Raw genomic sequence first — 26071 nt, 5'->3', positions numbered from 1 at the left:
ATTGGTGTACAAAAATGCCTTTGATTTCTGAATATTGACTTTGTATTCCACTGTTTGGACAAATTCACTTATTAAGTGGAAAAGATTTTTAGTGGAGTCTGTAGGGTTTTCTATGTACACTATCACATCATCTGCAAACAGTGACAGTTTTACTTCCTCCTTTCCAATTTGGATGCCTTTTATTTAACTTTCTTGTTTGATTGCTGTGGTTAGGACTTCCAATACTATGTTGAATGTAAGTGGTAAAGGCGGACACCTTGTCTTGTTCCTGCTCTAAGTGGGAAAGCTTTTAGTTTTCATCCATTGAGTATGATGTTGGCTGTAGGTTTCTCATATATGGTATTTATTACGTTTAGGTATGCTCCCACTTTGCTGAGTGTTTTTATCATAAATGGGTGCTGTACCTTATCAAATGTTTTTCCCACATCTATTAATATAATCATATTATTTTTTCTCCCCTTTTGTTTATGTGATGTATTACGTTTATTGATGTTCAAATATTGTACCATCCTTGCATCCCTGGGATGAATTCATCATGGTGTATGATCTATTTAATGTATTTCTGAATGTGGTTTGACAATATTTTGTTGAGGATTTTATCATCTATGTTCATCAGTGATTTGGCCTGTAGTTTTCTTTCTTTGTTGTATCTTTATCTGGTTTGGGGATTAGGATCACATTGGCTTCATAAAAAGAGTTTGGGAGTCTTCCCTCTTCCCCAAGAGGGAAGGAAGAAGTCTTCCCCCAAAAAACCCAATTTTTTGAAATAGTCTGTGAAGGATAGGGGTTAGCTCTTCCTTAAATGTTTTATAGAATTCTCTGTGAAACTGTCCAGTCCAGGGCTTTTGTGTGCTGGGAGTTTTTTGATTACCGCTTCGATTTCACCAGCTATTATCAGTCTGTTCAAGCTTTCTGCTTCTTCATTCAGTTTTTGGAGATTATATTTTTCTAGAAATTTGTCTATTTCATCCAGGTCTTTAAATTTCTTGGCATATAGCTGTTCATAGTAATTTCTTACAATCCTTTGTATTTCCCTAGTATCAGTTGTAATCTTTCCTCTTTCATTTCTGATTTTGTTTATTTGGGTCCCCTTTCTTTTTTTTCTGATGAGTCTGCTTAAAGGCTTGTCAATTTCATTTATCTTTTCCCAGAATTAGATTCTGGATTCATTTACCCTTTGGATTGTATTTTTTAGTCTGTATGTCATTTAATTCTGCTTTAATCTTGGTTATTTCCTTCCTTCTGTTCACTCTGGGCTTTGTTGTTGTTCCTCTATTTCTTGGAGATGTAGGGTTAGGTTGTTTATTTGAAATGTTTCTATCTTTTTTAGGTAGGCCTGTATCACTATGAACTTCCCTCTCAGGACTCCCTTTGCTGTGTTCCATAAGTTTTGGGCTGTTGTGTGTTCATTTTCATTTGTTCCCAGAAACCTTTTCTTTCATGATCTGATTATTAACCCTGATCTCATGATTCATTATTTAATAGCATGCTGTCCAATCTCCATAAATTGGACTGTTTTTGAGTTTTTTCCTTGAGGTTAGCTTTTGTTTCAGGCCCTTGTGGTCCAGGAAAATGTTTGATGTGATTTCAGTTTTGTTGAATTTGTTGAGGCTTGTTTTGTGTCTTATTATGTGGTCCATCTTTGGAAATATTCCATGTGCATTTGAAAAGAATGTGTATTTTGCTTCTTTGGGATGAAAGGTTCTGTGTATATTGGTTAAGTCCACTTGATCTAGGACATTGCTCAATGCTGCAACAATGCCTTGTTGATATTTTGTTTGGAAGATCTATCCACTTTTGACAGTAGGGTGTTAAAGTCCCCTGGTATAAATGTGTTGCTGTCTATGTCTTTCTTGAAGTCCTCCAAGATTTTCCTTATGTATTTGGGTGCTCCCATGTTGGGTGCATATATGTTTACAAAGTTTGTGTTTTCTTGATGGATTCTTCCCTTGAGTATTATGAAGTATCCTTCAGTGTCTCTTTTTTATAGATTTTGTTTTAAAGTTTATTTTGTCTGGTTTAAGTATTGTTACTCCAGCTTTTTTTTCTTGTCTGTTTGCTTGGAATAGTTTTTCCAACCCATCACTTTTAGTATGTGTAGATCTTTTATTCTGAGCCCAGTCTCTTGTAGGCAGCATATGTGCAGTTCATGTTTTCTTATCCATTCAGCTACCCTATGTCTTTTGATTGAAGCATTTAATCCATTAATGTTTAGGTTATTATTGATAGGTACTTATTCCTTTTTCCCCTTTTGTACCTGTGTTTCTCTCATTCTTGCTCTTTTTCTTCCTCTTCTTATAGCAGTCCCTTTAGCATATCTTGCAGTACTGACATATTTCATAGATATAGTACAAATATTTCAAAAATCTATTTGGAACCATAAACAACCCAGGATAGCTGCAACAACTTTGATAATAAAGAACAAAGTAGGAGAGATCACAATATCTGATATCAAACTATATTGCAAGGCTCCTGTAATCAAAACCACCTGGTACTGGCATAAGAACAGACACATAGACCAATGGAACAAAATAGGAACCCAGAAATAAACCAAAGTCTCTATGGTCAATTAATATTTGACAAAGGGGACAGAAGCATAGAATGGAGTAAAAATAGCCTCTTCCACAAATGGTGTTGGGAGATTTGGACAGCTACATGTAAAAAATTGAAACTCAATCACCAATTTAGACCATACACAAAAATAAACTCAAGATGAATAAAAAATTTAAATATAAGTTGCAATACCATAAAAGTCCCAGAGGAGAACATAGGCAGAAAAATCTCAAATATTCCATACAGAAATATTTTCACTAATATGTCCCTTAGAGTAAGGGACATAAAGGAAAAAATAAACAAATGGGATTTAATTTAAAAAAAAAAGCTTCTGTATGGCTAGAGAAAACATCAACAAAATGGAAAGAGAACCAACTGTATGGTGATATGAAAAACTTATCTGCCAATGATACCTCAGACTAGCATTTGATCTCCAAAATATATAAAGAACTCATATGACTGCACACCAGGAAGACCGACAATCCAATTAAAAGATGGGCAAAGGAACTGAACAGACAGTTCCCAAGGAGGACATACGAAGGGCCCAGAAATATATGAAAGGATACTCAGTATCACTAGCCATCAGAGAGATGCAAATTAAAACCACAGTGGGCTACCACTTCAAACCAGTAACAATGCCCATCATAAACAAATCAACAAACAACAAATGCTGGCAAGGTTGTGGAGAAAAGGGAACCCTAGTACATTGTTGGTAGGAATATAGACTGGTGCAGCCACTGTGGAAAACAGTAGGGAATTTCCTCAGAAAACTAAAAATGGAACTGCTTTTTGACCTGGCAATTCTACTGCTGGGATTATACCCTAAGAACCCTGAAACACCAATTCAAAAGAACCTATGCACCCCAATGTTCACAGAAGCACAATTTACAATAGCCAAGTGCTGGAAACAGCCTAAGTGCACATCAGTAAATGAATGGATCAAAAAAACACAGTACATTTACACAATGAAATAGTACACAGCAGAAAGAAAGAAGGAGCTGCTACCCTTTGCAGCAGCATGGATGGATCTAGAGAGCATCATGGTAAGAGAAATAAGCCAGGTGGTAAAAGACAAATACCACATGATCTCATCTATAAGTGGAACCTAATCAACAAAACAAAAAGCAAGCAAAATATAACCAAAGACATTGAAATAAAGGACAAACTAACAGTAATCAGAGGGGAGGGGGAATGGAGAGGGGTATAACAGGGGAAAGAAGGAGAGGGGTCATCAAGGAACATGTAAAGGACACATGGACAAAGCCAAAGGGGGTATGTTTAAGTGTGGGAGGTGAGGATGGTGGGATGGGGAGAATGGTGGCCAGAAAATGGAGACAACTGTACTTTACCAACAATAAAAAAGAAATTATACACACACACACACACACACATATATATATATATATATATATATATATATATATATATATATAGAGAGAGAGAGAGAGAGAGAGAGAGAGAGAGAGAGAGAGAGAGAAAAGAAATGTCTGGTGAGAGGCAGGAATGTTGTCCCTCGTCAGAGACTGGAGGTTGTAGCTGCCCTGCATGGACTTGATCTTATTACCTCATGTTCAGATACATTTCCTTATAACCCACTGAATAAACAAGTGACAGACAACATCCTCCTTCACAATAAACAAACAAATAAATAAATAAAGTAAAAAATACTATTCTATTTCTCTTCTTAAAACTTTCCCTTGGTCCCATTGCATTCTTGCCAACTATTCTAGCCCCTCCATCTCGCACTCTGAATTCCAGTTGTATAAACAACTTAACTTTGTTTTACTTTGTGCCTCATTATTTTACTGTCTGCGCTCTTGTTCATTCAAACACTTCCATCTGGAACCCTCTTCAGCTCCCCTTTGTTCTTTTAGTTGTTTCTGTGCAAATTTCAGGCCTGTCGAGGGTACAATTTTCTCTGCAACCGTTGCTCATCCATTCCATACAGGTCACCTCTTCCTCATCAGCCATTCTTTGTTTTGTATGTACTTTTATTGTTGCACATGTTGTGTTGGTTGTAAATACATCATATGCCTGCGTAGAACATGGACTCCTGTGAGCAGGTATGGAATCTCCTTCAACTTCTAACAGGCATTCAAGGCAGAGCTTGGTCACCTCAGATGCTGAATTTAACTTAATGAATGGGGAAAAAAACTACTAAAATGCTCTTTACATCTACATTTTTCCCCTTGGGCTCTGTGCATGTCTGTAGGAATGAGAAAACTTTTGGCTAATCAAAGGCCAAGATATATGTTCATTTGATTTGTTTACCCTTAAATTCTATTATTTTATAGATTATAGTCAGCACAAGGAAAACTGAGAATAAAAAGTAGACATTCTGAGTTACTTCAATGTAATTTGGAAGCATAGGAGGCCATTTATTTTTCCTTGGAATTTTTATCAAAGAGATGCTATTTTTATTTATCACAACAGGGTTCCAGACAACATCTTGCCTAGTTATGTTAATTAAATCATTCAGATTGCTCATGAGCTCATATTGTCATCTTATCTCATGTTTCCAACTCATTAGCTAATAACCAAAAACCAAAGTAATTAAGGCATTTAGAAATTGCCATTAATTGCCATTGAATTTTGTGTTCCTGTTGGGTTGTTTGAATACTTGAGTAGAATGCACTTAACCCTTGGCTCATGTTACCTTCCTAGGGAATGGTCATTGTCCCTCTGGCTTTTTCCCAAATGCCCTGGGCCAGGATCCTACACTGTGGATTCTCAAGCCTTTTTTCTCATTAACTGTTGTGCTGTTTGGAAACATGTTGTCAGGCGAAAGAGAAAAGGGGGAAAGATTGTGAGGTCCCATTTGTCCAAACATGCTTATTTGTTTGCTTACTTTCTAGAAGTTTGACAAAGATGAATGTCAGTGTTTATCCCTAGTGCCTCACACCCCGTTAGCCTCCATTACAAAATAAATGTATTTTTTAAATAAATAGCAGAACTAAGAAGTGTGTCCCCATCATGTCAGATTGTAAAAAGCCCCGTCTTAGAAGATTTGATTCCTCAGGTGTCTGGACACCTGCAGAGAATACTTAAATATATCACAAACTCATTCCCTTGGCTACTCCTGCCAGCTGTCTGGCTTGAGATTGCTGCCCTCTCCTCTTCTGCTGGTGGCATCTCACTGTCTCAGGAGCGGCAGCTCAGGCTTGGAATCCCTTCTGTCTTATGCCTGGGCCTAGGTACAGCTGTGGGGGCAACTTTGCCTGCAAAGTCCTCCTGTCCACCGTGGATGAAAGTAAACACTCCCAAGACATGATTTGCTTGGGGAGGAGAGGTGGCCGATCCCTCAAAGGGGAAGGGCCAAGAGCCCCCTGCTCAAGAGGCTTTTATTGGGTTCATTTGCACAAGAATACTGGTAAGGATCAAAGAGTAGATAGCATTCAAAGAACTATGAGGGCTTATTCTCAGTCAGGGTCAGATAGCTAAGGAGCCATAAAACTTTGAGGAACAAATTTCTTGCTTGGACCCTTATTATTTAAATGAGAGCATTCTAAAAAAAGCAGGTTTCACAGGATTTTTGCATATTCTTTCTTAGGCCTGATCACCTCGGGGAACCCACCTTCTCCATCATAGGTTTTTAGGCTTAAATGGATTAGAGCCAGGAAGTGCTTCTCCCAGATGGAAATGGGGACTCGGGCTATGTCATAGTAGCTGGGGGAACAAGGGTCCATGGCTCCCTCTTTGTCACAGCCCCTTGAGTTCTTCCATGATGGCCTCCCAAGTGATCATTTCTGGCCTGGGTTGCCCCTCGCTGAGGGGTCATACCCGTCATGGACATCGACCATGCTTTGGGGGCAGGGGAAGAAGCAGAAGCAGCACTTGCTGCCAGAGACAAGCTCTGTCTCCTGTGGCCCACATTCTGGAGGTCATTCACTTAGCCATGGGGAGGCAGTTATAATTCCTGAAACTAGGCAGAGTGGTTCCCAACATACAGCCTTTTTCTTTTTCTAAAAAATGTTTTTTTCAATTATAATTGGCATTTAATATTATATTACTTTTAGGTGTACAGCATAGTAGTTAGACATTTCTGTAACTCAGGAAGTGATCACCCCAATTAGTATAGTACCCACTGGGCACTATACATAATTATTACAATATTATTGACTATGTTCCCCATGCTGTACTTTATATCCCCATGACAGTTTTTATAACTGGCAGTTTTTATTTCTTAATCCCTTCACTGTTTTCATCCAGCTCCCCAGCCCCACTTCCATCTGGCAGCCATCAGTTTGTTTTCTGTATTTATCAGGTGTTTTCTGTTTTGTTAGTTTATTTTGTTCTTAGAGTCCACATGTAAGTGAAATCACGTGGTATTTATCTTTCTCTGTCTGACTTATCTCATTGAGCATAATACCCTCTAGGTCCATCAGTGTTATCACATGATTTCATTCCACAGCCTCTGTCTTTAACTCACCATGGAGATAGCTAATACAGGGCAATGAAGGCTTTGGAGTAGTGGAAGGCAATTGAAGCACAGAGACTGGAAATGTATACCAGATGCAGCAGCACTCAGGATTCATAGGCCAAGTCTCCCTCTGGGGGATCTGTTATGAGTTGAAGTACCCCCATAAAGATGTATCAAAATATTAGCCCCTGGTACCTCAGAATGTGACCTTATTTGGAAATAGGGCACTGTACACATAATCAGTTAAGATGAGGTGATAAAAATGTGATGTGCATTTCTTAACCTAACATGATTACATGATTGGTTTCCTTATAAGAGAGACACAGAAAAGAGAGTGCCATGTGAAGCCAGACACACAGGAAGGGTGCCACATGAAGACAGGGAGGGTGCCATGTGAAGACAAAGTCAGAGATTAAAATATTGCAGCTACGTGCCAAGGCATGCTAAGGATTGATAGCCACCATCAGAAGCTAAGAAGAGGCAAGGGAGAATTCTTTTCCATAGGTTGTTAGAGTATGGGCCTGCTGAATCTTCATTTTGGATTTCTGGCCTATAGAACTGTGAGACAATACATTTGTTGTTTTAAGCTACTTTGTTTGTTGTACGTTGTTACAGAATTTCTAAAACATTAGTACAAGATTCCCCTTACTCTCTCTCAGCCTGTCATAATATTGCAAAACCTCACTCGTCTCTTTAAACCAGAGTACACTTAAGCTGTCTCCTGCCCATCTGAAGTCCCAAATCAAATTCTGGGGTCCTCCCTGTCTAGCCTCACATTTACTCTTTTCTAGGATGACTGGTGGATGCAATATCCATTTTCTTCAGGAAAATAATTAAGCAAAGTTTTGGTTGGCTTTCCCTTAGGAGTCCCTTTGTGATGACCACCAGCAGCAGCACATGACACCATGGCCTCAGCTCAGCAGTGAGGTGCTGTGGCATTGTCCATGCAGGCCCTTGTGGAGTTCCTCGGCTGATTTGCTGACACACTCCCTCTGTCATTCTCCCTTTTCTATGATTTTGCATAAACAGAAACATATATGTCTTACAAAAATAGACATTTTTAGGGACAGTTCATGAATGGGGAAATGACTGTGTCCTAGATAAAGTATCATCCATAAAATGCTGACTCAGTGAAATAAAAATCTTTACAATCTATTGACATTTCAGACAAGCGCAGGTTGTCTTTGCCTTCACTTTTTTCATTCCAAAACTCTGCTTCATCTTTGCTCAAGTAAAAGCCACAGCAGAATGATTTCCCAAAAATAAAGATAGTTTTTCTTTCAAGGTAAATTCAAATTTTCACCTATATAATACTATAAAAATATTAAAAATGTTGAAATGCCAGTCTCCATATACATACCTCACCACCCTGCAAAGATTTTGAAGAAAAATGAATAGAAAGAGAAAGAGAGAGAAAGAGAGAGAGAGAGAGAGAGAGAGAGAGAGAATATTCTCAACCTCTTTGGATCCAGCCTTGGCTGGACCTTCCCATCACCTCAAGTCGTTTTTGTTTTTGTTTTTTTTCATTTTAGGATTTTAGTTCCTCCTGCCCTCTCTGCCTCCATGAGTAATTGCTCCTTGGATTATACTTCTATATGGTGTTTAGAACTGGAAATTTTATAAGTAAAAGAAGAAATAGCTCCAGAGCGATAAGATGCTCTGAAGACACAGTTTGGAAGCACACTGACCATCCCCACTACACTCCCATGATTGCTTTGTAATGTCTGCCATGGGCAGGAAGGTGAAAATGTACTTGTAGCATGGATTGTCTGTTTCTGCTCAGTCCAGCTCATCGGAAACTTGTGCTGTAGTCGTGTTTCTTTAGAATAAAGCCTATATATCAAGAATCAGCAAATTTGGTCTGCCCCCATTTTTGTAAATAAATTTTTTTTTAATGCAGTAGCACCCATTCATTTACATATAGTGTATGGCTGCTTTTATACTACAAAGATCAGAGCTGAGTAGTTGCCATAGGGACTGTGAAGCCCACAAAGCCAGACGTGGTTACAGTCTGGCTCTTTACGGAGGTGTTTGCTGATCATTGCTGCATATGGCTCCAGCCCGGGGTGAATGGCTGTCTTGGATCTGTGAAGTAGATTTTTCCATTCTTCAGAATAGAAGTAGTTTATGTTCTAGTCAGAACTCTCTCAGTAACAGACAACTGAAATGTAACTCATTTGATTCCCAGTCAGGGCACATGCCTGGGTTGCAGGCCAGTTCCCAGCAGGGACCAGTTCCCAGCAGCGCACGCATGAGAAGAAACCATACATTGATATTTCTCTCCCTCTTTCCTTCCCTTCCCTTCTAAAGATAAATAAATAAATAATTTTTAAAAAAAGAAATGTAACTCAAATAACCTCAAGTGAAATAGTAGAGTTTTGACTTACAATGGGAGGCTTCAAGGATAACTGGCTTTAGGAACAGGTGAATCCCAAGAGGAAAATTATGTCATCATAATTATATCATAAATTATGTAATCTGCCTATTTCCACCTCTCAGTCTTGCTTTTCTCTCAGGCACCCAGGAGTCCCAGGTTTATAGATGACCAGTTACCCTACCAGGCAGTGGCATGTGTCATTCCCAATTAGTCCAGCAGTCCTCAGTACTGAGTGTGTAAAGGGATCATCACACATTGTTTGACATTCTCTGGCCAACTGTGTGGTTAAAGGGGGTAAAATGTGGTAAGTGGCCTGGCTGGGATCATTGGCCTTTTCCTGTAGCTAGACTTGGAGTCAGTTCTACCCAGATTGTAAGGAATGGTTATTTGGAGTTCTCCAAAAGAAAATCAGTGTTTCCCACCATACTGAGTGAATAAATATATAATAAGAAGCATCCACAACTCCTAGCAAATGGGATTTCCATGAGGAGGAAGAGAAACAAAGGAGGCCGAGAACCCATCCTTCAAGAACCTGGTCCTTCTAGATCTGGCCTTATCCTTCTAGATCCCTGCCTGGTAGTTCCTGGAATGACCTTGTGATCCACCAAGTCATTGCATGCCAATCTAAGGGAGAAGTAGGGTTGCTTTAGCCCCAGGCGATGACCAGGAAGGAAAGGTTGGTGGCCTCTGGATGTCTACATACTCTCCTAACTATGAGCACTTGCATAGGCAACATTCTCAGCTCAGAGCATTGTGCACTGTGACCTCACTCCAAGAGTTTCTCCTGTAAACCTGGACCAGTATCCACTGTAATTACTAGTGGTGGTGCAGCATAGCAATAAACCAAATCTTGGCTAACATGTACCAAGGAGATATGGTTGGTATCTTTTTTCTCCCTAAAAGATGGAATAGTTGCTAATTTAGTGGCTTTGTTTGAGAAGTGATTATTGTTGACCATGAATAGAAAAATGTGGCAGTGTGGCTATTTCAAATGTTTTTTTTTTTCCATTATACACTTAAGTTCAGTCAATATTTTCACCTATAAATACGTCCACAGGGACAAAGCCATATTTTCTTGTCCCTTTGCATTTTATTTATGTAAAACAATAATATCTCAAGATAGTGCAGCCTTTTCAATTTGCAAAACTTGTTAGCCTACTAGTGAACCTGGGCCCTACCCCTCTCCACCTATCCAAACCCATTATAGAAGGGGTACCGGGGAACTGGCATTTTTAAAAGTTCCCCAGGGGCAATTTTAGATACCCCCAATCTAGATAGCCTTCCTGCTTGGCACCTCTTAATCTTTTAAGTCCTGGCCTGATCCGAGACAGAGTTAACTACCATCTTCTCTGTTTCCATTGCCCATTTGTTGTGACCTCCTGAGCTATTTTGCAACAGTTGATTTACTCATTTTTCTTTTTCTAAACTGCTCCCTGTGGGTATAGACTCTGTCCTGTTCATTTCTGTGTTTTCAGTACTTAGTAGAGCACCTGGAATAAGATAGCTGTTTCATAAATCTTAGCTGAATGAAACAATCTCACAGTGTCCTCTCAAATGTACTATGATGTAGGCATTGCTGTAATCATTTCTGTCTCCCAAGTCAACAGCTGAGATGCACAGACATTAAGTGTTATGTGCGGAGTCTGATTTGAACTCATAGCTTCTGTCCCCAAGACCATTTTCCTTTTCAGAATATCATTCTTAATGGAAAGTATTGATACAATTGCTGTTTATTCATAACTGAATCATATGAAATTGTAGGTTAAAAATAGTCAAAATCGGCAATTTCATAGGCTTAAACCTAATTTGTTATGACCTTTATTCAGGATTTACTATTTTGTTAAAAGAGAACAATACCAAGTGGGCAAAGCAAATGGGCTAAAAGTCTCGATGGGTTTAGTTGTTCAGAACAAATGTGCAAAGAAGGCTGGTGAGCAGAACCTCAGAACCGCTGGCTTCTCATAGAACAGACTTTGTAATAAAGTGTTTCAGAGGATGAGTTCAGTTTAGTGCGTGTGTGGACATCAGTCTAAAGAGAGATTGGGTGTGGAGAGACTGGGACATTTCTCCATCAGTTCATGAAATCACAAGGTGTAAATCAATTCCATGAACTCATGGAGCCATGGAATCATGAAGTCTCATTGTTCATGGATTCAGATCATTGCATGAAAAGTTAGAAGACTTAAATTTGTCTAAGTTAAACTACTACCTTGATATTCGAACTCACAAAAATCTTTGCTCTCTGTGAGCTTCACTTTCTTTATCTGAAACATGTAGAGAACAATGTTTATATTTATATAGAATAATCTGGTAATATATTTGCCAGATTGAGGTTAAAAATATGTATTAACCATGGAAGGCCTCACAAACTATTATTTGGTATATAGTTATATGATTTTATTGTGACTCTTCCCCACTTAGAAGTGAAAGGCCAGCAGGCTGACTAAATGCAGCATTAAAATATAAATACTTGAATGAAAAAGTTAGATGTCTTTAATTATAATATATGAGCATCCTGTTTTTAATGTAAGGTCCCCTCTGGCATGAATAGATTGTCATTTTCCATCTTTCCAGCAGATTAACTGCTTGTCTGAGCTGGTGAAATAGGAATGATGAGCCTCTGAGGAGGTAAAGGGATTTCTGATGAACTCATCTGTTTTCATTTCTTATAATGAGAAGTCAGCACTGAGTGCCCAGAGTGTTCTGCTTCTCAGAAGGCCTGACATTCTTGTTTTACATGCAGTGGCAGGTGGACACTTGGGCCAAGAGTCTGACTGAGGAGTTCACTACCTGAGACGTAGAGGACGAAATGGTGCTGTGAGTTAAACCAACTTAAAAATAATGCACCAATGGTGCCATCTCCCTCTTTGTGCATTTTGGGAATTCCTGAATGCAACTTCCATAGTATATCTCAATGGTTCTCAAAGCCAGGGCATGCTGGACCATCACTATCTCTATTATCTGGGAATTTTCTACAAACAGAGATTCTTTTTGAAAATTTTTTATGCTATTACAGTTGTCCCTGCTTTTTCTCCCTCTCCCCACCTCCACTTATCTCCATCCTCTCCTATCCCTAAGTCAATCCCCATATTGTATTCCATGTCCAGGGGTCATGCATAACTGTTCTCTGGTTAATCCCTTCACCATCTTTCTTCCTGTCTCCCCACTACCCTCCAGCAGCTGTCAGTCTGTTTTATATATCTAAGCTTCTGTTACTATTTTGTTCATGGGTTTATTGTATTCATTAGATTCCATATATAAATAAGATCATATGGTATTTGTCTTTCACTGACTCCCTTAGTTCACTTAGCATAATATTCTCTAGGTCTATCCATGCTGTCGCAAAATGTAAGTTTCTTCTTTTTTACTGCTGTGTAGTATTCCATTGTATAAATGCGTCACAGCTTTTTAATCTACTCTATTGGTGGGCATTTAGACTGAGAAAGACACATTTTTGAGCTCTACTCCAGACTTCTCAATCAGAAACTTTGGAGGTGGGGCCCAGCAAAATGTATTTTAACAAACTTTCTAGGTGATGCTGATACGTATTAAAGTTTGATACATATTAAAGATACATATCTTTACTGCACAGATTTCTATCCCTTTAAGTAAGACAAAAATATGTTAACAGTAAAATAGTAACATAGGATTATTTACAGTTGATCCTTCTTTTCCTGGGTATTTATCAAGATTTCTTTGTTGACTATGCTCAATTCTGTCTGTGAGACTCTGTTAATAGGTGTATGGATGGAAAACTGAATGAAACTTTGAGAATCTGAAGTATTAAAAATTTTTAAAAGACATGTTTGCAATCTTTAATTGAAAAAAAAATTCTGGAAAGTATACATGTGGCAAAAAAAAAAAAAAATGACCAAGGCAGACAGATGAACTGGTTCTTTTAGGAAAAGGAAGAAAAACTAAACCTTGCATGCTCCCTGTTGTTCAAACCATCAATCCAGAGTCACTTTTTCCTTATTTTCTTTTCTTCAGCGACTACACTGAATCCATTTGCTAGTCCTTTCAGCTCTATTTCCAAAATATGTTCTGGACTCATTCACTCTTCAAATTCTTACTGCCACTGCCTAATCAAAGGCATTATTAACTTTCTCTGGGGCCATGGCTTCTTCCCCAGCTTGGACGCTTGTCTATCTACTTGGCACACATTCAGAATCATCTTAAAGCTAACTCATATTATTTGCTTCCCTATCTTCTCAAAACTCTCTTAATGGCTGTTCTTTGTGTTTAGGATAAAACCCACACCCCTAACCATGGCCTGTTAGGCTCAGCAAGATAGGATATTAAAGACAATCTCATTTTTGGTTCCTCCCCCATAATCTGCTCTGATAGCATTTTTTGGGCCAGTTTTTCAAACATTTCAGACTCTTTTCTGTCTCCAGACATTTGCCGGTGCTGTTAGCACTGCTTGGCATGCTTTTCCACCCACTCTTTCAAAGCCATCTCTTTCTTCTGTGGTAGGTCTCAGACCCTTATTTGGCCAGTCTCAAGTGAGTTTCCTCAAACTGAGTCAGAACTCTGTCTTGACTCCATCTTTGTTTCAGGCATAGAATTTATCGCAACTTAAAACTATTGATTTTTTTGGTTTTTGTTGTTTACCTCACCAGGTTGTTAACTTCTCAGACTGGGGTCATGCAGTTTTACTTCTGCCCCTACAATAATGATGGACACATAGGGATTGCCTGATAAATATTTGTTGAACTAGTGAATTGAAGTATCTTTGTGCTTTGTGATTCTTTAGAGAGATGTATATTTAGAAAGTTTTGCTCTGTGTTCTGTAATATAATTCTGCAGAATTACATTATACGGCCCTTCAAAAACACTTGGTAAAGAATTATTGCTTTTAAATGAGGAGGGCTATGAATATATATGGCGGTATGCTAGAACCAGTTCATACTGGCTGGTGAGAGCAGATTTGAGCACCTCTTCTTAATTCTAAGATCTCATACTTATATCTCTAAATCTGTAATGCTGGGAGCATTTACACCATGGTGACTGACAAAAACTAAAGATCAGACATTTCTTCCCTAAGAAAACTATTTGTGATCACCAGAAGCAGACCCATAAATGAACTTTGTCAGAAAGTGATTTATTTGGAATTATTCCAGGAATGAAGGGATAGCAGCACAATGATGAAATAGGACCAGTAATGGAAGGCTGAATGGGAATGGAATATCAAGTGAGGGCTCATGCAGTTTTACTTTGGCTCAATCCCATGGAGAAGCTATGAAAACACAGTTACCTGATCAGGAACTAAGTAATACTCTGGATTGTTTGTAGTCTCACCTACCAGTCATTGGTCAAGGATTGGGACGTAGGGAACGTGCATGCTTAGGTACTTCCGGTTTTTGCATGCAAAGGTAAAGCACATTCTGGCAGTCCGAGGACAGGGGTGTGACAACAGGCACCAGTGCTGGCTGCTGGGAGTGAGAGATCCCAAAAGTGGAGAAGGCTACCTAGACCCATGAACAACTTGCCAAGAGCCCTGCTATAGGAGCACCCTCTAACCTTTAGCACATATGACTTAGCCACCGACAGGGAGGTCTGGGTTGGGCCTGGGGTTTTGTTTGTCTGCCAACCTCCAGCTGATGACATTGGTGCTGCACAGGAGTCTCACCTTGACAAGCAAAGTGCCACAACATGCTTTAAATGATTTTGCAGAGGAAGATCAAGTTTTGTTCAGCTTATTCAAGTTACTTTTCGTAGAAACATGGTTTACAGAAGAGTTTCAAATAGAACCACACCCCTAAGTCATTAAGTCACACCTGATCCCACCATTGAAAATCCCTTAATATTTTATCAGTGAGGCCAGGCATTTAGTTACAATATTTTAGATTTGAAAGGAGGGTTTCAGATCCTGCACTGCTTTAGAAAAGATAAACAAAGACCATATGCATGCCTAACATTTTTTGAGCCTGTTATAGTACTAGTAGCAAAGTCTATTGTCCAGAAACCAAACAATGACTTTTTTTTCCTCTCAATACTTTGGCTTCAAGTTCATTCAGTCATTCAACAAGCATTTAATGATAGTTTGTTATTTGTAAGTCACTATGGAATGTTTTGTTGGGTACACAAAAATGAATCAGGTAAAAAGAAAACAGACATGTCTATTGCTCTCGGTGACATATAATCTAGAGTGTTGGCCTATAGAAATGTCTGAAAACTGTGTTCAAACTCATCAGCCATCTGCAGAGTTTTACTTTGTTCGTGGGTGTTTAATGGGTGAGGCATCTTGAATATCTGAGTTGCATTTGTCTTGTATCACCAACTTAAAGATGTGAAGTGGCTGCCTATGACACAACCTGAGCTGAGACATAAAATAGAAAATTAGTTTTAAGCCTCATCATCGGAGATGTGAAGACATAAATTTTTTTTATCTCAACTATACTCTTTATTTTTATTTTCTTCAATGAATGCTAATAAGACATACCAGTGCAGACTACCTGAGGCAGAAATAAACATTATGCACTTGCAGTAATTAATTTATGGCAAAGTGTAGTCAGTAGAGTAGAGTATATTTGTGATATTCTTGGAGTACTTGACAGCTTCTCATTGAAGCAGAAATAAGTGTAGTCAGTAAATGGCAAAATGCTGAAGAAAGTGCTTAGTTATCACCACAAGGGTTATATTAAGTAATTTGGGGTGCTTTGCTTTTCTACTCAACCCAGAGGTTATGCATTTATATCATTGCACCATAAATATATTTTGTAAAGTGAAGAAAGGGAAACTTCATGCAAGTATTCTTTGAAAATATATTTTATGTAATAGTATGCAAATAAGCATCCAGATGTATTAACCCTTATCTGTTCTGCACAAAGTCCCTAAATGAAGTATTTTGGTTCAAAGAATATAGAGGCAGCAGAATTCGTAGAATCTCATTTCATAGACATGCAAATGGTTTAGCAGAAAGATGCTGTTAGCATGATAATGTTGATTGTTTCCAGAATCACAGGCACCTAGGTGTTCGATTTTGTTGGGGATAATCTCACTGCTTTAGTTCACATTCCTTGAGGCAGAGCCTGACATGGGAAGCCTTGTGTAAGTAGTTTATTGAGGGAAAGTACACTTCAAAGAAGGGGAATGAAGGAAAAAGCTGAACAAAAATATTATTTCAAGATAAGCTTAGCTTTAGTTGAATCTCACAGGGAGTTCTGGAATGTGAATCATACCACAGAGTTGGCCAACCTTGAGGCAAGGGATCCAGCCTTTTGCACTCTGACAGTTAATCAGAGAGTGACCTCATGTGGGGAGAGGTAGACCATCTCCCAGGGGAGGTGGTTCCATCTGGCCAAGCACAATTCTTGTTTTAAAGATTTGGGGGAGGGGCATCTGAAATCCAATACACACACAGTAGCTGGGGGGGTGTGGCGCATTAATCCAATAAAGGGAATCTGGGTGGGGCACAGACATTATCCACTATAATCACCTGGGAAATGAGGAAAGGAAAAAAATGACAATTGGTTTATAAACTTAAGTGCAATAAAAATTGCAGAATAATGAACCTTCTACTGATTAGCAAGTTGTGGCTCAAGAACATTTTGTTTCCTGATATTATTACTAGACTTGTCTTTCCTAAGCAAGTTAAAAGTTAATACAATAATCACCTCAACTTATTGCTAGAAAGATATTAACATAAAACATAGCAAGGGAAAGTAAGTTGGCTGTTACAACATTGGGGAAAATTGACCAGTGAAGAATGGGTTCATCCATTGGATGACAGAATCAGCGGGAAACATTGTGGTAAGAAGAGTAATCAATCCTTGGTCATGAACTATTACTCTGGTGATGAGCATTTCACTTCCTTTCTCTATCTCAGTCTTTTGCAAACCCAGATCAACTCCTTCTATGTTCCTTAGACATTACCTAGATAGTGGCCAAAGCATGGAAAGCCCTGGTCAAACTACCTAGATAGTGTCCAGAGCTTTTAAAGTCCTGGGTAACTAACACTGGATTCTGTCACCAGCCACAGCCATCCCAAGGAAGAATTTAGATGGTCGAAATATCCTGCATGGGAACATGGTGCACGCTTAGGGTAAAGAAGGAGTCAAGAGGGTTTTTTGTTGTTGGTTTTTTTGCCAAGTATGCTACCATTACATAGGCATTTTTTCCTCTTTCAAAATCCCAAGGAGTTACATGTATCTTTTTCCGATCAGTCTACAGATACATGTCAGAGGGACATGGGATAACCCCGATCCCTCTTCTGTTCCTCCAGCTAGCTTTGAGAGTGTATAGAATCCTAGATGTGATGCCTTACACAGACTGAAACTTTCCATTTTATGTCTCCTTTTCTTTTCCCTTCCCCTTCCTTATTTCCTCCCTTTCTCCTTTTTAAAAAAAATACTTTACTTTTCTTACTTTTGCCACCTGTCTGCTTTCCTTCTTTCTTCTCTGTTTTCCAGCCGTACCCTGTCCCCCTTTCCTTCCCCATTTCATAGGTCCAAACCCTCTGCCAATTCCCCTCCCTCTCTTCCCTACTCTCCATTCTATTTTTCACCCTATCTCCCTTCCTTCTGCTTACATCTGTCCTTTCTCTTCTTTCTCCTTCCCTTCTTTGGTTTTCACAGCACATCTATGAGTTCCCAGGCAACCAGAATGCTTGCCATATTCAATTTGACTCCTCAGGTTCCAGTCTGACCTAGAGGTCCATCGCAGGGGTGGGGTTTGTTATATTTAATTTAGTGAATGTGATACAAACAAATGTTCTAAAAGCCTATACTGAATAATTCAAAGTAAGGCACCAAAAACGTGAGAGACAAGTAACTTAGCAGGGCTCTGGACTTGCTTCTAAACTACTTAACAGAGGTTCAGCTATATGGGACACTGGCAGGCCAGTGTTTTGGATGAGCAGATCCATCAGCCTTAAGGATTCTTTTTCAGATTCCCCAATTCTCAGTTCATGGCATTCTTTGCAGTGTTCAGATAATGTTGTTAAAAGTTCACTATCCCCACTAGCCAGCTTTCAGCAAGATCTGTCTCAACAGCCTCATTCTCATTACACATCCCATCTGTCTCTGATGCTCCTCTGGCAGTCAAAAAGTTTGATGCATTATGCATCTCAGAATATTACAAAGATTATATAACCACCAGGCTCTCAAAACCAGGAGACAAGATATGATGGGAGAGTCTCTTTCAAGGACCTTTTTTTTGGTTCTGATATCATACAAGGTAGTGGTATTTTTGGAGAATTTTAAATACGAATAAAAATATGCAATCACCAACATTAGCACACACTTATAATCTCAACTTTTCTAAGGATTGACTTTGTCAGCTTGGATGAGAAGAGTGGAAGTGTTAAATATCTTTTGTCAAGACCCTCCCAGAATTTATTAACCAATTTTGTGATTCAACAAAGACCCATAAACTGCTAAGAATATTTCCAGAGAGATGCAGTTTATAAATAAATAGATGAAAGTAGAGGATATTATAGCTTTTAGGGGTAGTTTAATAACATCTATAGGGCGACAAGTTAGCCATAGTAATAGTATACAGAAGGAATTAATATGAATTGTTTCCATATTGTTGATTTGCTAGTTTGACTAGATGAGTAGTGACTTTATGCCAAAATGTTTGTTGGTTATTCTTATCCTAGAGAAGCATCATGCCATGCTGCACCTGGCTCAGTGGATCATTTTAATTATTAGGAAGATTCAAGCAAAGTAATTCACAAAAGATTCTTATTCCCAGTAAGCATGAAAAAGTGAACTTTGTAGAACACGTGGCAAATGTAAGTGTGCTGAACATGAAGATTAGGAGCTTCGAGGATCAGCAAACCTGACAGCCAGTATCAGGAGTTGAACACCCCAAACACAACCTTAGAAATCCAGCATCATTACCTTACATGTTATAAACAAAACAATTGTTTATTTGCTAAGTTTTATCCCCTGGATGTAACACTCAGGTGGTGGCTTTGATTTAGGAATTTTTTATAGAACCCAAGCACAGAAAGTGTACATATTTTAGTCTCCTGTAGTACAGGAATGTCACCAAGAGTCAGAGTAACTTCATTATCCATCTTCTCCTGCAGCTACAACTTGCTCTCTCTATTTTCTGCATTTACTTTCAGGAGAGGAAAGATGTTTTGTTCTTCACTGGCACATGAACCATACCCCCAAAACAACATTTTTCGCCAGTGAATCCACATAGTTTTACAAGTCTCCTCACAAACCCAAATGTTTCAGCCTGTCTCGACCCAGGTGCCCATTATCAGAAGAAAAAGTCTGATTAGCTCCATGTGGGTCATCTGATTATTTCTGATCCAATCAGCTTTGACCAGGATGGAGAACCCTATAGCTATGCTTATTTATTTGGTAGAGGGAAGAGTAGTTATCAGAAAACATGGAAGTGACTGGGAACATCAAAAGATGTCTTCCACATTTTTATAACATTCTAAAAGATGAGGTGAGAAATACCATCAGAATAATGGTCATGGAAAAGAATTTTAAAAGATTAATGGATCTATAATCATATTCTAATTTAAAAGTAATTTTTCTCAGAGACCTTAAGCTCTCTACAAAATATGAGGATTATACATAAATTTTCACTTATAGAAATTAAGCACAATCCTCAAGATAATGTTCTCAAAGGTAAAAAAAAAATCTATTTGACATTAAAACAGCCAGTTCAGAGGAAACAAAACTATATGATGGCTTTAAAAGAATGCACGTTTCTGCTCTACTCTTTTAAGTATTTTTAAAATATATTGAAAGATGAATACTATTCACGATGACTTAATTCTTCTTTCAATAAAAAGTTCTTATTTCTTTTAATATATATTAAATTATCTTCTCACTTTCCAATTCTACACTTTCTCCTTGAGGGAAACATGTCTAATTCTCTACCTTTCAGGTTGACTTCTTGCTGTGCCAATAACATGATTAATCACAAAAGTGACCTGCAATAAACCCTCAAATATGCATTCTAGAAATAAACTCTATACCTCTGTCATTGCTCCATTCATTCAAGTGCAAAACCTATAACTTCCTTCTCCAACGAAAATCAATCAGTCACCAAGTCCTGCCAGTTTCTCTTTCTCAATATCTTTTTCTTTCAATATCTTTTCACTATCTACCTCCTTCAATATCTTTTTCTTTCAATCTTTTGTGTACACTGCTGCTGCAGAAATATCCCCAAGGCACACTATTTCCTTTGTCTATCCTTTCTGCTGAAAAGACTTTCAATTGTTCACCACTGTTTTCAGAACCAAGTCCACTTTCACCATCCTCCCATTTTAGAATTTTGCTACCTGTCAACTTTTACTCCCCTGTTGGGGAGCTTTGTCCATCAGAGCCCTTCCACCTGTCACAGATGAGAATAATTCTACTAAAACACGATCTGCTTGGGGAGGAAAGGTGGCCAGTCTCTCGAAGGAGAAGGGCCTTGAGCCTGTTTCTCAATGGGCTTTTACTGGGTTTAATTTGCATAGGAATACAGAGCATATACATAAAGCTCATCAATTATTGTCAGGCAGTAATGATCAAACAGTAGAAAATACTAAAAAAAAAACTATGAGGGCTTATTCTGAGTCAGGGTCAGTTAGCTAAAAGATCATAAAACTTTGGGAAACAAACTCATTTTATGCTTGCACCCTTATCATTTAAGTTGACAGTATTCTTAGCAAAGCAGGTTTCACAGGATTTTATGCATTCTTAGGCCTGATTGTACCCAGGAACCGCCCTTTTCAGCACAGGGCCATACTGCCTCCAGCATTGTTTTAGGTTTAAGTCAGGTAGGGGATTCAGGCAGCCAAGAGGTTAGGTGACTTTTTACAGATAGAATGAAGACCCAGGCTATGTCAAAGCAGAGGGGTGAGGGCCCATCACCCTCTTTTTCTATGGTCCCCCAAGCCCTTCCCTGATGACCCCACCACAACCATGCCTGTCTTAGGTTGTCCCTCGCTTGAGGAAGCTTACCCATCATTGGCGAACCAGTCATCCACCAGGGGCCAAGCAAGGTGAAGTAAAGCAGTCAGAGGCAGCACCCCTGCCAGGAGGATAAGCTTTGTCTCCTTAGTGGCTTGTGGTCCCAGGGTCTTTTATTCAGCCTTTGCCGTAAGGGTTACAGCTTCTGAAACCAGGCGGGAGGTTCCCAACACTCCCATTCCTCACCAAATGGTATAAAGTTGGAAGAGAAAGATAGAAAAGAGGAGGCAAAATCTGGTATGGAGTTATGTGGCTGGTTAGGGCAATGAAGCTGAATTCTCTTAGGCAAATGAGAAGAAATCCACCTGTCTTAGTGTTCTTTATTAATATAGTGGTCCCTAAAATGATTTTAGAGACTCCCAGGAGCTTATGAATGAGCCTCCACACCACTTTGCCTCCTTATCCATAATATATTATGCCCATATATCCATAATATATTATATCCATAATATATCCTCTAACTACTCTGTTAGAGGATGAACTAGAGGTGAGGATGCCAAGTTTTATTTAAAAAGCTTTTCTGCTTCTGCTCTTAAAATTCCAGATTCTATAATAAATTCTAGTTTGCATTTGTTTATAAGGATATTTTATGGAGGGGGTGCTTTGTAACTACTCCACTGTTTTTCAAAGAAAATTAATTTTGATATCTTTGTCCTCATATAGTCCTGTGTGTACATTCAAGTTTTTTTAAAGAAAGGAAAGGTAAATGCACAGAGATAAATTAATATAGAACGCAAAAGAATTAGAGTCATAAATGGCCTCTGGCATCTGGCTTGTGGTGAGACTACATCTGTTAGCTCTGGAGAAATAGTCCCCTACTAGTTCCCAGCCCTTTGCTCTTGGTTGGAGAGTATGCACATAAACTTTGCAGACAAACTGTTTCTGGAAGTCCCAGGCCTCCTGTTTTCTTGACTTCCTAGTTTACAACCCTCATAGAATTGATAGTTTCTACTATGGATCCATTTAAAAAATATCAATTTTGGGCATGTACTCTGTGCCAGGTACTCTTCTAAGTATTAAACATGAAAGTGAAGATGATCATGGAAGAGTTAAATTGAAGTTTTGCAGACTCATACTCAGATACCAAATATATTTTTTATTTATTAGGTGATTCTTAGTGTGTTGTTTAAACACTCTCAGTGCTTCTGTGAAAATGGGGAGTAGGAATGAAACACTAGCCAGGCATGAAATTGCCTGGCACACAACATCTAATCAAAATGTGACAGGTCCTTCTGCCTTTATTTGTTCTGAAATTTGTCTGTTAGTGCCAGTGCTAGATAGACAAAAGTCGTTGTCCAGGTGTCCTGCTCAAATAGAACAAGCATTTACTGAGCCCCTACTCTAGTCCTAAAATCACAGCAGATGCTGGAGATACAATGAGGAGCAAGACATAGACAGAATCTTTCTTTAAAATGCTCACCGTGTGTTGGATACACGTAGGGAAGAGGAACAGGACACCTACATTCACATACAAATATATGACCCAAGATGGTCTCATCACCCTTCTTCCTTTCTGTTCCTCTCCATCCATACTCCTAGGGGAGTAAGTGTCTTTTAGCATAATAATCATTGGAAGTTATTATTTGAAAGGTGATCAATATTTCTACTACTTCCAATATGACTAATAATCAATACTGATAATATTCAAACAAATAGCAGCTAACATTTATTGAGAACTTAATGACAGGTACTCTTCTAAATGTTTTATGTATATTACCTGATTTATGATGATATCTACTCTATGAAATATTTACTTTCTATTATTCCATTTATGGCTAAGGAAGCTAAGACACAGAAGTGTTAAGTTACTTGCTCAGTAATTCAAAAATAATTTGTCTTGTAAATGTGAGGTTCAATCATTGCCAGCCCTGGACACCTGGGGCTAGAGGTCTTGCTGATCTCAAACACAGAGAGAAAGTGTGTGGTGGGAAGGGGTGGGTGATGCCAAAAACCTGGGTGAGGACAGAGGGGTGCATTCAGGAAGGGAAATGCAGGGAGAAGACTTAGTGGTGCTCATCTAAAGTGAAAAATATCTGGCTTGGAAAGGATTTCCATAGAAACAGTGGGTAAATCCTCTGATTCTCTAAGCGTGTTTGAGCTTGGCCGGAACTAAGAACACATGTGTTGTACATATCACTAAGCATCAGAGTTCCCAAGATAGAGCTTTTTGAAGAGATGCATAAAAGGAAATAGTTTTACTTGATTGGTAGTCTTTATATAGAACAGATTTCTTTAAGTTCAAGGAGAGTCTTGGAAGGTATGTAGATATTTACCAGCTCCTGTAATGCTCCACCTCCAAGAAAAAAATAAAAGAAAAAGGAATGGAGAAGGGCATTTCTGACAGAGCAATCAATATAAACAGTGCATACAAATAGGAAGCCCTCTTCAGAGGAATCACAAGTTTAGCTTGACTAGAGTTACCCTGCTGGGATGATGTAGCTGTAGCTGGAGAGATTGACATGGGCAGCCTTGTAAGCCATGTTTTGGAGTACTGTGTGGGGAGTACTGAGGACATCTTGGCAGAGGAGTAACCTGCTCAGTCTTGGTTTACAAGGCTCACTCTGGCATGATCCAGTAGAAGTCTGGAAGAAAGCTACATAATGCTTCTGCATTTCTCCCAAAGCCACTTTTTACACCAAATGCTAAGTGTAGCTCCTATGTCTCTTTAAACACATCCTAATTAGGTAAGAGGAAATGAAAAATATCTCACACATGATTTTGTACCTTTGAATTTCTCCAGAAAATGACAAACTGTATATTGCTCATGGAGCAGATGAAAGATCACTTTTAGTTTATATTTACATTGTGAGAAATCTTAAGGATTGAGCAGTTTAGCAATACTTCTGTCACATGTACTATAAAAATACATTGGCCAAATTAGATCTCAATCTGCTTATTAAAATAAAGTGTGCTGCTCTATTTCATAATTTTTAAAGCTTTTATTTATTTATTTTTAGAAAGAGGGGAAGGGGGGAAGAGAGGGAGAGAAACATCAATGTGTGGTTGCCTCTTATGTGCCCCCTACCGGGGACCTGGCCCACAACCCAGACATGTGCCCTGATTAGAAATGGAACCGGCAACCCTTTGGTTCTCAGATTGGCACTCAATTCACTGAACTATACCAGCCAGGGTGAATATTTCACCATTTTTATTTAATTAACAAATATCAATTTACTATGTGATGAATGGATGTGTTGTACTATGTCCTGTAGGAGGAGCCAAATTACATTAAGATAAATGCAATTACTTATACAATTGATGTTAATACTGCCAATACTAGTGTAACTAATAAGTGGTAGCAGTCAACATTTATTGAGTGATGACTTCTATCAGCATTTTGCTAAATGCTTTACGTGAATTACCTAACTCAATCCCTACAAAAATACCAAAAGACATAAAGTTGTCACTATTATTTTTATTATACTGATGAGGAAACATACCCAGAGAGATACAGTATGAGACTGGACAGCTAGTTAGAGATACAGCTGGAATTTGAAATCTGTCTGACATCAGATCCTGAACTTTTGATACTCAAGGAATTTAGGTTCTTACTGGGGATAAGAGCCACTGAAGTGGGTGTAAAAATGTCAGAAGATGGATACTTTTATGAAGCCATATATACTCATTTTGTTAGTTGAACCCATTTAGTTTGAGAAGATTAGGGAAAATTTTGTGGGGGAGAGAGTACTGTGTTCTAGGTTGGGTTTCTCTAGGAGCAAGTCAACCCTGAGACCAGGTCTGAAGTATGAGTAGTTTATTTTGGAGGTAATCCCAGAAAGTTGGCAGGGTTGTGGGCAGGCAAGAAGGGAATAAAGAACATGTTCTAGCAGAGGTCAGCACTGTGGACAACGGAGCTTTCATCCCACTGAGCACTCCAGGTAATTGTGTAGAACATGCTTTAGATTAATGCCACCCACAAGGTGAGGAAGTTGGGATATTTATACTCCTGTTCCAATCTTTTATTGCTTGAAGGCTGTACCTGGCTTCATTAGCAACTAAGCATTTCCATCTGGCCCCAGGTGCATGGCCTCGGGCAGTGAGTCTCCAACATCTGCAGTAAAATGAGGTTGGGATGTGCTGGAATGGCATCTGTCGAGAGGAAATGCACTGGGCACCAGTAGCATCAGCTGTAACATTTGAATTGTACATACCGCTAGATGTAAAGAAAGCAGGAGAGTAGTCTTTATTCTGGTCAGCTGTGTGCCCAGCTAGAAATCTCAAGTTCTGAAGAAGGAAAGTAGAGATATAGGGAAACAGCTCCGTCTCTGCTACAGTGTTGCCTATGGATTGGTTCACAGGGAGATGTCATCCACACAGGAAAGAGGGGATGTGGGGAGGTCTCCCTGGAAAAGTGTTAACTGAGCTGAACTCTGAAAGCTGAGATCAGTCAAGCACGTGTAGTGTGCTGTGTGAGGTGTGTAGTATGCAATGTGACGTGTGCGCTATATGCAGTATGTGGTATGTGGTGTGCGGTACGTGTGCGTGGAGGGGAGAGGTAGCAGCAGCAAAGGGCCTGAGGCAGAGAAACATGATAAATCAAAATACATGAAAGACAGGCAGTGTGGCAGGTGTGCAGGAGTTAGAGGAAGAACAGGGTGCAATGAGGATGGAGAATAAGTAGGTGCAGTGCCAAGCAAGGCGAGGTTAACATGAACTAGGCACTTAAATACCTCCTCCACAAATGATGTGTTATTTGGACCTAGCTGACAATCAGCATTATCAGAAGATGATTAAGGAGTGAGTGTAGTTACAAAGTCTTCAAGTGCTACAGCAGGTAGTGGGTGAGAT

The sequence above is a fragment of the Artibeus jamaicensis genome, unplaced genomic scaffold (assembly GCF_021234435.1).
Source record: "Artibeus jamaicensis isolate MK-2021 breed Jamaican fruit bat unplaced genomic scaffold, CSHL_Jam_final contig_519, whole genome shotgun sequence".
In the NCBI taxonomy this organism is placed as follows: Eukaryota; Metazoa; Chordata; class Mammalia; order Chiroptera; family Phyllostomidae; genus Artibeus; species Artibeus jamaicensis.
This window is presented reverse-complemented; position numbering follows the sequence as displayed.